This window comes from Notolabrus celidotus, chromosome 19, assembly GCF_009762535.1.
Source record: "Notolabrus celidotus isolate fNotCel1 chromosome 19, fNotCel1.pri, whole genome shotgun sequence".
Lineage (NCBI taxonomy): Eukaryota > Metazoa > Chordata > Actinopteri > Labriformes > Labridae > Notolabrus > Notolabrus celidotus.
In genome coordinates this window covers 6,821,649-6,835,652 of record NC_048290.1, presented here as the reverse complement: position 1 = coordinate 6,835,652, position 14,004 = coordinate 6,821,649, and the positions used below count along the sequence as shown (strand labels likewise).

The 14,004-nt window shown below is 40.2% G+C and overlaps 1 protein-coding gene across 2 annotated transcripts in view; it reads left to right on the top strand.

Annotated features, from left to right (window-relative positions):
* The window catches only part of dab2ipb (DAB2 interacting protein b), a 151,100-nt gene that overhangs the window by 10,414 nt on the left and 126,682 nt on the right, over positions 1-14,004 (top strand). The gene's annotated exons all lie outside the window — the stretch shown is intronic.

Genomic DNA, 14,004 nt, shown 5'->3' with positions numbered 1-14,004 from the left:
AAGTGATCTAAAAAAAACAAGTCTTAATAAACAGTTAAAAAAAGGCAACTTGATCGACATCCCTAAACTATGACAGTTAGATACATGAAGACTTAAGCTATTAAAAATACATGATTTATCCACAAAAACTCGGCTTCTCTGTAAAAAGTTATCTCATAAGGAAAAAGCTTTGTGGCAGCAGTAACAGATATTGGGTATTTTCCAATATCCGATATGATCTGACTTTACATAGCCATTATTTTTTAGGGCAATTCAATAAAAATAAATTTGAATAATTATTTTCAAACACATTGTGTGTTCTCAGATCTCTTTGGGGATAAAAAAAAACACCTTATTTTTTTTACTGCAGGGACCAACTGCATGACATAGTTGGGAGACACCAAATTTTTTTGTGGCCCAAGTCATGGAGCTTATAAATAAATAATAAATTAATTAATAAATTAATAAATTGTATTATGTTTCATAAGCCTTTTCAAATGCATTCCATAAATAATTTGTTGTTTAGAGTGAATATAATCAAACTTGAGTGATAAAACTTGGTGGCCTGAGAAGATTCCCCACATGAAATATCTTATTACAACAGAGTTAACTTTTGTCATCCATGATGTTGGGTTAGCCTAGCCCTACTGTTTTTCACAAGCTTAGTAAATGGGTCAAAATTCTACATGTTGAGTTTATTTCCCCCTTCAAATAATCGCAGAATTTTGAATTAAAAAATGGCACTCCAAAAATACTACAGCTGAAGACCAACAGAGTAAACAGATGTTTTTATACTGTATAGGTTTATTTTAACCTTGGACATGGACATTGCCTCAGTGACGCCATCCATTGATTTCTGAAGAGATGTTATGAAACCCAATAATGGAGGTAGCCATATTGGAAATTATTATTAAACCTAACCTAATTGAATTCCTTGGCGTTTGCAGCCAGCCTCAAATGGACACTTGCGGAACTGCAGTTAAATGCCCTTCTGAATTTTCTTCATACTTCAACACCAGTGGTTGCCACTTGATTTCAACAAAACTCAAGTTTTTTAGAGACATAACTTGTTTTCAAAAATATTTTGCCCCAAAACAGATCAACCACTCTTCATATCTTGCAGCCAAAGTTTATATTTTTGTGCCTCCAAGCCATCAGGTATTGCAGTGTAAATTCAAACAGCTGTAATCTGTGTATTATTAGCCCACAGTCCACTCCTGACAAAGGCTAAGTGTTAGCAGTTATGAGACTGTTGACCGTATCTGCTCTGTTGGTTGCTGGGGGTTAAAACCATCCTCTTCTACTCCCTCGTGTCCACAGAGCTGCTCCAAGGAGACGGAGCAGCACCTCTTTATCACCCCATCATCTGCTCACTGAGTAAATACCACATCTCAGGGGTCAGAAGTCCAGCGCTCTCTGCTCACGGTTCAGCGTTAGCGCATTATGGTCTCTGTGTACTCACACAAGAAGGCACTCTCTCTCTCCTCTCCCTCTTATCCCAACACAGCCAACACATGTTTTTAGACTTACCCATAAAACCTGTGCCTCTAATAAAGGTTCTGCCCTCACTTTGACCCTCATTACATCCTTCATTGTCCATCTAGGAGTTTGAGTTACCGTTAATGTCTCTCTGCCTTCTGAGTAAATGCTTTTAAAACATCGCTCTGCCAGATTGTTCTTTGATTGACATTATTTAGTCATTTATATTCCAGAGACGGACTAAGTCTTTTCACAGCACTATCAGCCAGTCAACACAACTTCTGGTTGTCTTGTACTTGAGGGGAAAAACAGAAAAGAAATGTATTTTTGAAGGAAGGAGGATGAGACGAGGGCTGGACCGAGAGAAGATAGTCCTCCAGGTGGAGAGAACAAAGTAAACAGAGCTTGACAGCCTGTGATTTTTTTCCTGCACATTTCACAGCATATGTTTGTGTGTGTGCATGCGCATGTGTGCGCGTGTGTGCATGTGTGTGTGTGTATGAAATCCTCCCTGCTTTCCTCTCCTGTCATAACACCAGAGCTCTGCATTCTCTTTGGAGGCTATTTTTCAGACCAGAGGGTGTAGACTCATTGAAATGCCGACGCTTGCTGCTATTGATAACAGGATCCAGCACTCAAACTCTCATTAGCTCTCATCAATATCATTAGCTCGGTGAGCACAGGTGGGAGTTCTCTTCTGTCTGGTCAAATAAACACTTGAAAGTGGGTATAATAGAATATTCTGATATTAATAATGGAACAAATGATTCCAAGAATGAGAGATTCATCAGATCATTTTCAACAAACTCTGTTGTACCTTACTGGCCTCTACAAGTCAATCCTAAGAATCAATATCAAAGTCAATCATTTGAATAGATCAGCATCTTCTTTATTTTTAAATCTCACCAGCTGGATCGTACCGCCAACTCTCTGATTGATAGAGACATTTCTATCACTCTACCGTGAGCTACAGCCTGATCCTAACTGACCTAAGCATGATACTGTATCCTTAATGCTCAATATTTAGTCATATTATCCTCCCTAATGCATACCCAATAACTTAAGTCATCTTTTTTATAATACCAATGAAATTAGACATTGAATTTGGTGGATTAAACAATAGACATTTAGTACATTTGGTCACATTGTCAAAGTTGCAAAGTTTCTTCAGTTCTTTCCTGAGAACCCACCTTCCTTTTGGGCTACAACCTTTGCAGTTTAATTTAAATATACTAAAATGGATGCCCTAAGTGTTTGGCCCTAAGAAGCCAAATCTTTTAAAGCTCCCCCTACTGACTGGCTGCAGTGTAGGTCATAAACCATGCCTCCTCTATTTGTCAGATGGAACATGGGTCAAACTTTAAAGTCAAAATACGCATCAAATACATTTTTCTCAGACATGGTCTCTTTCATTATGATAAGTCCTTATAGTGCTGATTTACGTCCAAGTGTTCATTTTTCAGAGAAGTTTAGTTTTAGTAAAGATAACTGATTGACAGCTCTGTTGACAAACACACTTTACCAGATTAGCAGAGTAAAGGAGGAATGGCAGGAGAAACTGTGACACAGCATGGAGCATGGTGGCCCAGTATTCACATTCATATCCAGTCATTTGGGTGTTACTCGTAACCACAAGAGTTTTTGTACATTACCATACCATACCATACCATACCATATGATACAGTATGGCATGGTAAAGGTTGTGATGTTTCGTAACCCAATCCTTCGCAACAGTTTACCTATCACCCCTTGAGCTATTGTACAGTTCAACAGTTTAATGCAATGCGGTATGATACTAACATTACGTTACGATACGATACGTTACGTTACAATGCCATACGATACGTTAAGATACAATAAGGATTGGTTCTACACCTTAGCCAGGCCCTTCAGAAGCTTTAAACATTGTCATTGGCAAAATTCAACGAACAAAGAGTAAAGGTATCTGCTTCCAAGCTTCAGATGCTTCAAATCAATTTTGGCCGTATTAACTGTTGACGTCAGGCCAACTTTTTTCAGCTGTGTTGTTAACTAAAACTAGGCTTCACTCTGTCAAACAATTTACAAGCATGAGTGTCTCTGTAGTTTTAAAAAATCCATCAGAGTGATAGCTCTCTCGGGGCGTTGGTGGCCTGGTGGTCTAGGCGCCCCACATGCAGAGGCTGCGGTCCTCGTCGCGGGGGTCGCCGGTTCAATTCCCGGCTGGTCGACCATTTCCTGCATGTCTTCCCCCGCTCTCTGCTCCCCGCATTTCCTGTCTCTCTTCAGCTGTCGTATGAAATAAAGGCAAAAAGGCCCAAAAAATATAACTTTAAAAAAAAAAAAAAAAGAGTGATAGCTCTCTCTAGCCGAGCCCATTACATCAGTTTCATAAGCCGGAACCTCCCAGTTACTCCTTCAATCCTGTCATGTTAATGTGTATAATTTCAGGTTATAAAAACAAGACCGTGAGTAGGTTTTATAAGTTATCTCTATGTGTCACATACATATTTGGAGTCAACCAGTTGCCATAGCAGAGATGCAGAGCACGTCTGTGCCTGTCTCAATTAGCTCACCAAGTTAAAATGATGTTTCTGGCAGACGAACATAGCCTTCACTACCCAGAAACAGCTCATGTTCAGCTTACTGGAAACACATGACACAGTATTCGTGGCACAGAGGAAATCTGTTTTGGGTCATGTTTAGAACAAGACAAAAATTAGGAAGTTCGTGTCAGGGCAGTTTAAACTAACAGCAACATACAGACTGTAGATACTGAATGTTCTTTGTAAGTTGCTATCGTTTGTAGGCAGATTAAATACCCTGTGCAACAACATCTTGCTTACAACAACCTTCCTGAGTTTCCTCTTTCATCACGGAGCTACTTAGCACAGCCAGCTCCTCCAGCAATAAAAGATCATAAAGCACAAGACTCCAGGCAGACGAACAATGTGTGTTTGTAAAGTCATTAACTGTTATTATTATTACATCAGCACAGCACTTTGGAACAGCCACCAACAAAACAAGCCGTTATGCAAAATGCTGTTTTATCATTCCTCTTTTTCCCTTTAGATGATTAACTAGACACTGTCTGTCCTCAAACGGCTGACACTTTGCCAGCTGCTCAGCATGCTATTTCCAACACACAAACCATGTGTGAAAAATTGGACAGCACGGCATCTTTTCAGACGTAGGAGAGACTTCCTCCCCCACCTTTGCCCACAGACATTTTTCGAGCAGTAATATCCTGTACTGGTGAGGGCTGAGAGGAAGGGAAGGTTGGCTGGCAGTGGTCGCTGGATAGAGAACGCCTGGTCGGGAAATATGCAGTCTGACACTGAATGTTAATGGAAGGAAGGGAATTGGTGAGAAGGAGGAGAGCTTGAGAAAAGGTAGCACGATAGATTCAAGGATACAAAATGTGTGCTTCCTTAAGGTTCCCATTCGATGTAATAGATGTATCTTTAATCACACCAGTCTTGCATTGCACTTCGTCTATGCAAGGATCTGGTCCATGAACAGACAAAACCAAAAAGTTGTATTGCAACCCAACAACCTACAAATTGAATTTAAGAATGCCACCTAATTTAATTAATTCTTAATTTGATCATGCTCTGTGAGACAATGCCAACTTGCTGCGCTGAGAGAGAGGCATGGAGAGATAGAGATACCCCTGTTAATATTGTCGTTTAACTGTGTTTCCAGACATGTAGAGCTATGTCCAAACATGTCACTGCGTTTTTTTTGTTGGTGTTATAATGCACATGTGAAACCGTATAATATCTCATGAGTGATGGAGCAAAGACATTTGTTTTCATCGTTGTTTCAATGCTTGTTTCCATCTATAAAGCCAGCACAAGCAGCAGAGTCCTCCCCGTCCCTCCTGTCACTCAGTGTGGTGTAAATTTCAAGACTTCACCCTGATCAACTTGTTGAAGACTCTAATACTGATCCAAGTTTTGTCTGTGGACTGTAGCTGCACTCGCCCATACTACACCCCAGCTGACTGTTAATCCTCTTCCTGCTGCCAGATTGCAGTCACTTTGTTTTACTGTCTTTCGGACAGAAGTTGAAATTCGGCTATGTTTCCTTTCATTCTGTCAAAATCAGCAGAGACATGTTTTCCTTCTGCTTTTGTTGAGCGAATTAGACAACCTGTTAGCATTTAGGTCTTACTGTTTTCTCAATGCTTACTTCTATCTATAAAGCCAGCACAAGCAGCAGAGTCCTCCCCGTCCCTCCTGTCACTCAGTGTGGTGTAAATTTCAAGACTTCACCCTGATCAACTTGTTGAAGACTCTAATACTGATCCAAGTTTTGCCTGTGGACTGTAGCTGCACTCGCCCATACTACACCCCAGCTGACTGTTAATCCTCCTCCTGCTGCCAGTTAGCAGTCACTTTGTTTTACTGTCTTTTGGACAGAAGTTGAAATTCGGCTGTTTCCTGTCATTCTGTCAAAATCAACAGAGACATGTTTTCCCTCTGCTTTTGTTTAGCAAATTAGACAACCTGTTAGCATTTAGCATTTTAGCATTTTACTGTTTTCTCAATGCTTACTTCTATCTATAAAGCCAGCACAAGCAGCAGAGTCCTCCCCGTCCCTCCTGTCACTCAGTGTGGTGTACATTTCCATAGACTTCACCCTGATCAACTTGCTGAAGACTGTAATGCTGATACAAGCTGACTGTTAATCCCCCTCCTTCTGCCAGTATGCAGTCACTTTGTTTTAGTCTTTCTCGGACAGAAGTAGAAATTTGGTTACATTTCCTTTCATTCTTTTAATATCAACAGAGACATGTTTTCCTTCTGCTTTTGTTAAGCTTACTTAAAAGCCTGTTAGCATTTATATCTTACTATTTTCTCTATGTTGCTATATTAATCTGTTATGAACTTATGGCTACACTTTGGCATGTACAATTGAAGACCCTAAATATAAGACGAGCCCAGTAAGTCCCAAAAAATCCCATATTTGCACCAATATGGTCAATATTTTGGGCATTTTTTTCTGACCCAACATTATGGCTGTTTATATCTTCATCTATCGGTCAACTGCATGTGTGACATTTGGCATTTCCCCAAATTTAAAAATGTTCTCCAGTCACACAATTTGTTCTTCTTTTGACAAATTGTGTGACTTCCACCTTCCCACCAAGTAGCTTAGTGACACTATCTCTTATGGCCAGACTTACCGCACACTTTTGTGCACTCAGAAAATAAAGGTACATATAATCTATCCCATGCAGCTTTTAGCCTGCTGGGCTCTCACTGGTGCTTCCAGGGTCCCATTTACCAGCTGTAAGAAGGCCCCGAGGTTGTTGGAATCAGACAGAATGATGGCTCTATTTTGGGGTAGAGAGGGATGGAGGATACTGAGGTTTTGGTGTGACTTTCTGGGGAAGCATAGAGCGTTACAAGAAGACGGGTTTAAGGAGATGGTAAGGAGAGATGAGAATTGGATTTGATGTGAAGTAGGAGATGAAAATGTGATGAAACAGAACCTTCAGAATGAGGTTTGAAGAGAACATTAATGGAAGAGAAAGTGGGAAGATTAAGAGAGGGGGTAAAATTATATCCAGGCTATAAATGAGACACCCAGGATTTCACAGGCTTATTCTGTGATTGTTGCATCTTAAGATACCTGATTTCACAGCAGCTTTTTAAAAAAAGTTGTGATGAAAGTTGTAATGTTTTGTTGCTGTATTTTCTGTTTCACACATTAAACTTACACTGTAAGTATAAGGAAAACTCTCTATTGCGTGAGCAAGCTGTATGCCTTCTAATATCACTTCTAGTTGAATTCCCTCTCAAGATACAAAATATGATATGTTGAAATTAAATGAAACGTGGGTGCTACTTCATCTCAGTGGTTAAATTGCACATCTGATGCACAGAGGCTACTGTTCTCTCGGCTGAAGTTGAAGTACCTTGACTTCTACCCTCAGCAATTTGCTGCATGCCATCCCCCTACTCTCCGTTCCCTGTTTCCAATTCTATCGACTGTCAGGTCCACTTAGTAAATGCATTAAAAGCAAAAAATAAAACAATGTTATTCATTCAGGACCACTCTCATCAAACAAAATAATTTTGAGCATACAACAAGTTAAATTTGGTGGTATGGCTCTGTTCTGGGAGCTCCCTGCCCTTCCACATGCTTACGTGGAATGCCAAAGCCTGAGGTGGGGAGAGCACACCTTCCCTGTCTTTCATGTGGATACTTTAAAAGCCAAGGCAGGGAGAGCAGCAGCAAAGACCCCGTAAGACACATTATAAAAGAAGTAGCTGGGGTAGACGTGGGTTGCATGGGAAACAGTAGATGCAGGCTGGCTAAAGGCTGGCAGTTCAAATGTAACGCCATTTTTGGTATTTGCCAATGAGATGTGGAGATGCTATCAGCTAATTCCTCAGCCAATAGGGGCTGGTGTTAAGAGCAGCTGTTGTACTGTTGGCCGAGCTTGACTTTGTAGCCTGCCTGAACTAACGCTCCACTCAATTTTTGGATGTTGTGCTGTTACGAAACCATCAATGAAACAGTCTTTGAGATCAGCACTTACTGACATTTTTAACAGAAGTTACAGAGGTTTTAAATACAGTCTCTGATTGGTCAGTACACTCGACACCAGGCACAGGGAAGGGGCTAAGTGGACTGCACACAGTTTTTAACATGGGTAAGATAAAACTACAAGAAGACTTTAAGTGTTGGATTTATCATAATTATTATGGACTCACTGTATAGAGTCTCTGTAAATCCCTGCAGTTTGAGGACGGATTAGGAAGCTCATGAAAGAGAAACTACCACACAAGAGCCTTGTTAGAAGGGCTCAGGTGAAAAAAGAAAGTGTCTAGTATATATTAAAGACACAGTTAAACCATAACCTCAACAGTGCAGAACTGAGGGGATCATTATTTTGAAGACCAAGTACATGAATTTGGTTAAGTGATTGTCAGAAGCAGGAAAGCTTTGGAGATGGGAGAAACTTGGGAGTCAAGGTGTGGTTGAATTTGTGTGAATTCTCTGATTTGCAACATTACAACTTCCTATGAAGACTGATGAATGGAAAAGCCAATATGGCACCAATGTCTGTTGAGTTGGTTCAAAGATGCATCAACTTTTTGACCCAACAGCTGCTGTCTGTGGGCCCTCTGACGCCATCATTGTACTGCTCCCAAAGACTCACAAATGCACCTTCAGATACTAAAGAGTCGTTCCAGGCTCCAAACAGGGAAGTTGAAAGATTGGAACCAGCCACTGCAAGCAGTACAAAGACACTCTTTGATGATTTACTTCAGCTTTAATTGAAGTTTTATTGAGCACAAGCGTCTGCTTACTGTTCACTGTCATTAAGGTGGTTGGAGTCAGACATGGGAGCGGGTTATAGCCAGACAAATTTCCGCGCATTTGCGGAGATGCATTGCACGCAGATGGTGAAGACATGTGGAAGCACGCTCTGCGATTTCACCAAACGATTAGTTCACAGCTAAATGATGCTCGTTTATGTGTGTGTTAGTGTGTTTATATGTGTGTATGAGCTTTCTTCTTCTAGCAACCAGCTGTGTTGAAGTGAGACTTGTGCAAAGAAGTTGAAAAGACTGGAGATTGAAGTTGAGTGCAGAAAACTGTATTAACTAACAGCAAGTTAAATTCAGTCGTCTTGTGATCATCTCATCAGCCCTGTTTGCTCTTGATTTAAGGGGGAATTGAATACACTTGTCGTCATGGCGACAGGTATCTCAATGCCACTGTGCCTGTCACAAAGTGAGACAGAAGCAATTTGTGTTTTTTTGTGAAGTGTTCTCTTAGTACGCTTTTATTCAACGGTGAGTCATGAAAATGGATTGAGCAGGTTTTTATGTGTCCACTTCTCTGAGCTTCCTTTCCATTCAGAATCATATTTCATTTTTAGTATCTCCTGAGAGCTCCTGTTACATTTATCCAGAGCTGCAGATCAGTGACAGAACATAGGTTACACAGATCAAGAGGCTGCAGTTTGGCAGTATCTAAATTTTGATACAGTTAAACCTCCCCCACATTTTCCTGGGATACACTGTTTTGACTGTGACTAATTAAAAAGCACGTTGTAGGCTTCAGAGGAGCTGACTAAATTAATTATTTATATAGTGAGCATGCCGTCAACAAAAAATGAAACAACAACAACACCAAAAAGTCCTCCGATTTTAAGCTACCTGAGCGTTTCTTCACATACAATCCTGTCTAAAACCAGGTTTGGGTTATTCTTGAATAACTGAGTGAGAGCAAAGGAACATACCATTATACACAGAAGTGGAGGGAAAAGCCAAAATAGCTCATAATTTGCGTGCAATAAGTTATATTTGGTGGTATGGCTATGTTCTGGGAGCTCCCTGCCCTTTCCTATTCCTACGTGGAATGCCAAATCCTGAGAAGAGAGGGGAGAAAGCAAAGGCAGGCAGAGCAGCAGCAAAGCCTAAGTTAGGGAGAGCAAACCTCCCCACTCTTTCATGTTCCTACTTGAAAAGCCAAGGCAGGCAGAGCAGCAGCAAAGCTTTAGGTGGGGAGAGCTCACCACCCCACTCTTTCATGTCCATACTTGAAAGGCCATGGCAAGCTTAGAAGCAGCAAAGCCTGAGGTGGGGAGAGCACACCTCCCTTCTCTTTCATGTCCAACCTTGAAAAGCCAAGGCAGGCAAAGCAGCAGCAAAGCCTGAGGTGGGGAGAGCACACCTCCCCATGCTTTCTTGTTCATGCTTGAAAAGCCAAGGCAGGCAGAGCAGCAGCAAAGACCCCCCAGTTTCCTTTGATTTGGGCTTATACTTGAAGATCCACATGAAGAAGTTAACAATCTTTTTTTGCCACCTTTTAATTACTTACAAAAATATTGACTCAAAACTCATAAGACCATAGAACACTTCATATGTAGAGGTTCAAGCTTTACACAGAAGGATTGCCACATCTCGAAAATGGGAGATGGGGCATTGAAATGTTGAGTGTCTCCCAAACATGGAGGGTACCATGGAAGGTGTTTTTTATGTGTGTTGACACTAGTTTTTATATTTTGCCCATTGACTATGTCACAGCTGTGCTCACTCATTTGGTAGGAAAGTGTGTCTACAGACATTTCTTTAACTGGAATCTTAGAAGTTTAAAAATCTAAAAAATTCAGAACAGACTACTGAGATTCAAACTCTGACCTGAAAGCAAAAATAATTGGATTTGACCATTAAAAACAAGATCAATGGAAAAGGGAAGCTTCTAAATAAATCTTAAAGATAAAACCACAAGGTCAGGCTTGGAGAACCATACACCTGACATGTTTGACAAGAAGACCACATCATTCAAATAGTATTTTTCTTTGGCATGTCCAGACATGCGGTCAGATCCGACTCAGAACACTGAGGTTTAAAGAAGCTAATGCACATGCTTTTGTCTCGTGCCGCAGATTCCCCAACCCCATGAAAACAAAAACAAACACAGGCTTAACATGAAGAGTCTAAGCTTGTTTAAAAATCAAATCCTCCTTACCTCAGCAAACCATCAGCTCACCGTTCAGAGGATCCAGATGGTTCTAGTTTTCAATTACAGAAATCTGATTTAGCCACAGAGAACGTCTGCTCTGTGTCACAGCCATGTTGTGTTTGTCTGCTGTTTGTTGTTGTGGACTGTATTTATGTTAATGGTAGGCTGGGAATAATGTGGGCCTGGATGCGAGCCAGCGCTCAGCACAGCAGGGAGAGCTCTTCCTCCAATCGTTCTTCAATTACAGCGTGCGCTAATTCAGTCAAGCGGCCTGTTAAGCAGCAGACAGCTAATTTAGCACAGCTCAGCTTGACAAACACAACATACTCCGAGTGTGTGCTCTTGTGTGCGAGGCTCATTAGAGATGCTCTGTATGCAAATATCACATTAGTTACAAATAATGTTGGCACAAAATTTCCTCCATCTAATTTTTGGCTCAGGGCTCATGTAGCTAAAGCCAAAATGCAAATTCATTCGTATTTCTTTTAACATGGATTTTCTAAACCGAAATCAAGCCTATAGGGGAGTCAAAAAACTGCAGTTCCTTGAGTGTCCACTTGAGGCTGGCTCAAGATAAACCAAGGAAACCCCATTACATCACATATTAAAATTACCACTTAAATAGCAGCAGAATCAGACATGTTCACAGCCTTCACCTCACTTCTTGGTTTTCATTTTGGTCTCTTTACATCTTTATTCTGAGAATACAGTTGGGAATAATTAGGGATATTGCTGTTTGACAGGTGGGTGCTTTGTAGTGGTTTGCTAGGTAGCAAGACTATGGCCTCAACTCCACCTCTATGTGGTTTAGCCATAAAGTCACTTGTAGTCAGCACTTACAATTTGTGAGAAGCCTTTGTTAGGGCCTCATAATGCCTCTTCTGAAACCTATGGGGGATGTCACTTAGACTACGTCTATGTATACAGTCTGTGATAGCAACAGACTGGCTTTGTTAATGTTCCACTTAGTTATCTCATTCTCACTCATTAAAGTCAAGGACCACGCCAACATGGGCTCTCTGGTCATGATTGATGAGGTTTTCATTAACTTTGTGATTTTGTAGTTTCTTTACAATATTTGATCACTTAAAGTACTATCTTATCTTATCAAATTAAAGCTCCTGTGAGGAGTTTTGTTTTCGCTGTTGTGAACAGACTAAAATTCATGCTCATGCCTTTATACGACCTAAAATAGTAAACGAGCCCATCAAAGAGAAGATTCATTACACAGCTATTTTATATACCTGTCTCCCCTGCCAAGGGGGTAGGTTTCAGACAAGCAGATTCAAAGGAAACTGCTAAAACAGACTTTTCAATTTAAAAAGAAAAGGGTCAATATTCAATTTAAGTTGCAAATTTGATTAGAGAAAGGTTAGATTTTTCATAAGAAACATCACTTGCACATATACAAGACAAGATCAACGGTAAAACGTATTACATTGGCCAAAGAGGGCGCCAAAATACACTCAAATGGAAAGTCACTCACAGGAGCTTTAAACCTTCCTTTTTGTGCTGATTTGAGTCAGTAATCAGTAACTGTTACTTTCAAAATATGCTGTAATATTATCACATAAGCGTGATGAAGATTCCTGACCAATTATGCAAAGTGTTGTGCCCATACAGAGGAGGAAAATCATTATATATGTTGTACCTAAAGTGCCATGTTAATCAATTAGTCACAGGGTTTGATAACTTAAAGTGCCACAAGTGTAGAGATGTTGCATACCAGATCCGGAGATGATTGGATCAGCTGTCAGTGGGGAGCTCCCAATAAATTGGTGAACTCTCCTTATACTGATTATACTCAGTGTAGTGTGTATGTGGGAGATATCAGGGTGAGGAGGAAGAGGAGGGGATTTTGCTTCATAATTCAGTTTCATCCTTATTAGAGTCCGACTGCTACGCACACTTAACACTAATTTCATTAGTTTCTCATGTAACCGACTGTCATAGATCTCATTTAGATAATCTAGCACAGTCTCGGTGAAGAAATGACCTCATGTGTTTCAAAAGATTAAATCAGTTATATTTGACCTAGTTAGACACATATTCATTTTTAGCCTTGTTTTTGACCCAGCCAGTAACTTCATCGCTGGAAATATAGCTAAAATCAGTTCCTCATCTGATACTGAGAATGTCTTGTGCTTAAAGTTGCAACATTTGCTGATAATGTTGCCCAAACTCTTCCTTTCATCAGTCAGGGTTGCACAAACTCATCAAATTGCTCATACATGGATAATTAGCTAGCAATTTAGCAGTGATGGCTATCTAAAACCTGTGGAGACATGCATGCATGGCATCCTTTAGATTCCTCCTGGACATGTCAAGATTTGCTTCTTTCAAACAAATGCACATTGTTTGAGTCCTCAACTATTTCTAATCTCTTTCATGCTGATCTGATACCATGCTTTATTGTGTATCCAGGATAAGGGAAAGCATGAGATAGACACGCAATAGATGAAAATGATAACAGGCACTGAAAAATTCAGTAAACAGCAATGGCTAGGACGGGAGATTCAGTATTGCAACAAACAGAATGTTTTCCCCCTTGATTAGGCTTATTGATGAATCATTGGAAAATTGGCAAGATAGTACAGTCCAGTGTTTACATGATGTAAACAAACAATATTTTTGCATGTTTTCATGCATTTGCCTTTGAAACATTGTTCAAAAACTAACTGTACCCCAACCCTAGGCCAGTGTTTAAAGAAGACTTGTAGCTGTCAGCAGCTTGTTTATGTTTAAACTAAGTTTTAATTTCCTTTTTGTACTTCTGATTCAATACACAGATCCCAGGCAGGTTGGGAATTTTAAGAGTAATTCAACCTATCCATCGCTCTGGCACAATGCACAATATTTTGACTATTTTTCTTTAGTCTGTTTTCTTGCTTACAATTAGACAAGAAGATTGATACCTTACACGCCCCTACTGTAAACTTGAAGCTAATGCTAGCATGTGATTAGCTTAGCATTTAAACTATTATGCATTGTACAGCATTTCGGTCAGCTTCTGCTGTTTGTAAATGGGCTTTATAGATAAAGTTGACTTGACTTGACTAAAACTTTGTTCCTGTT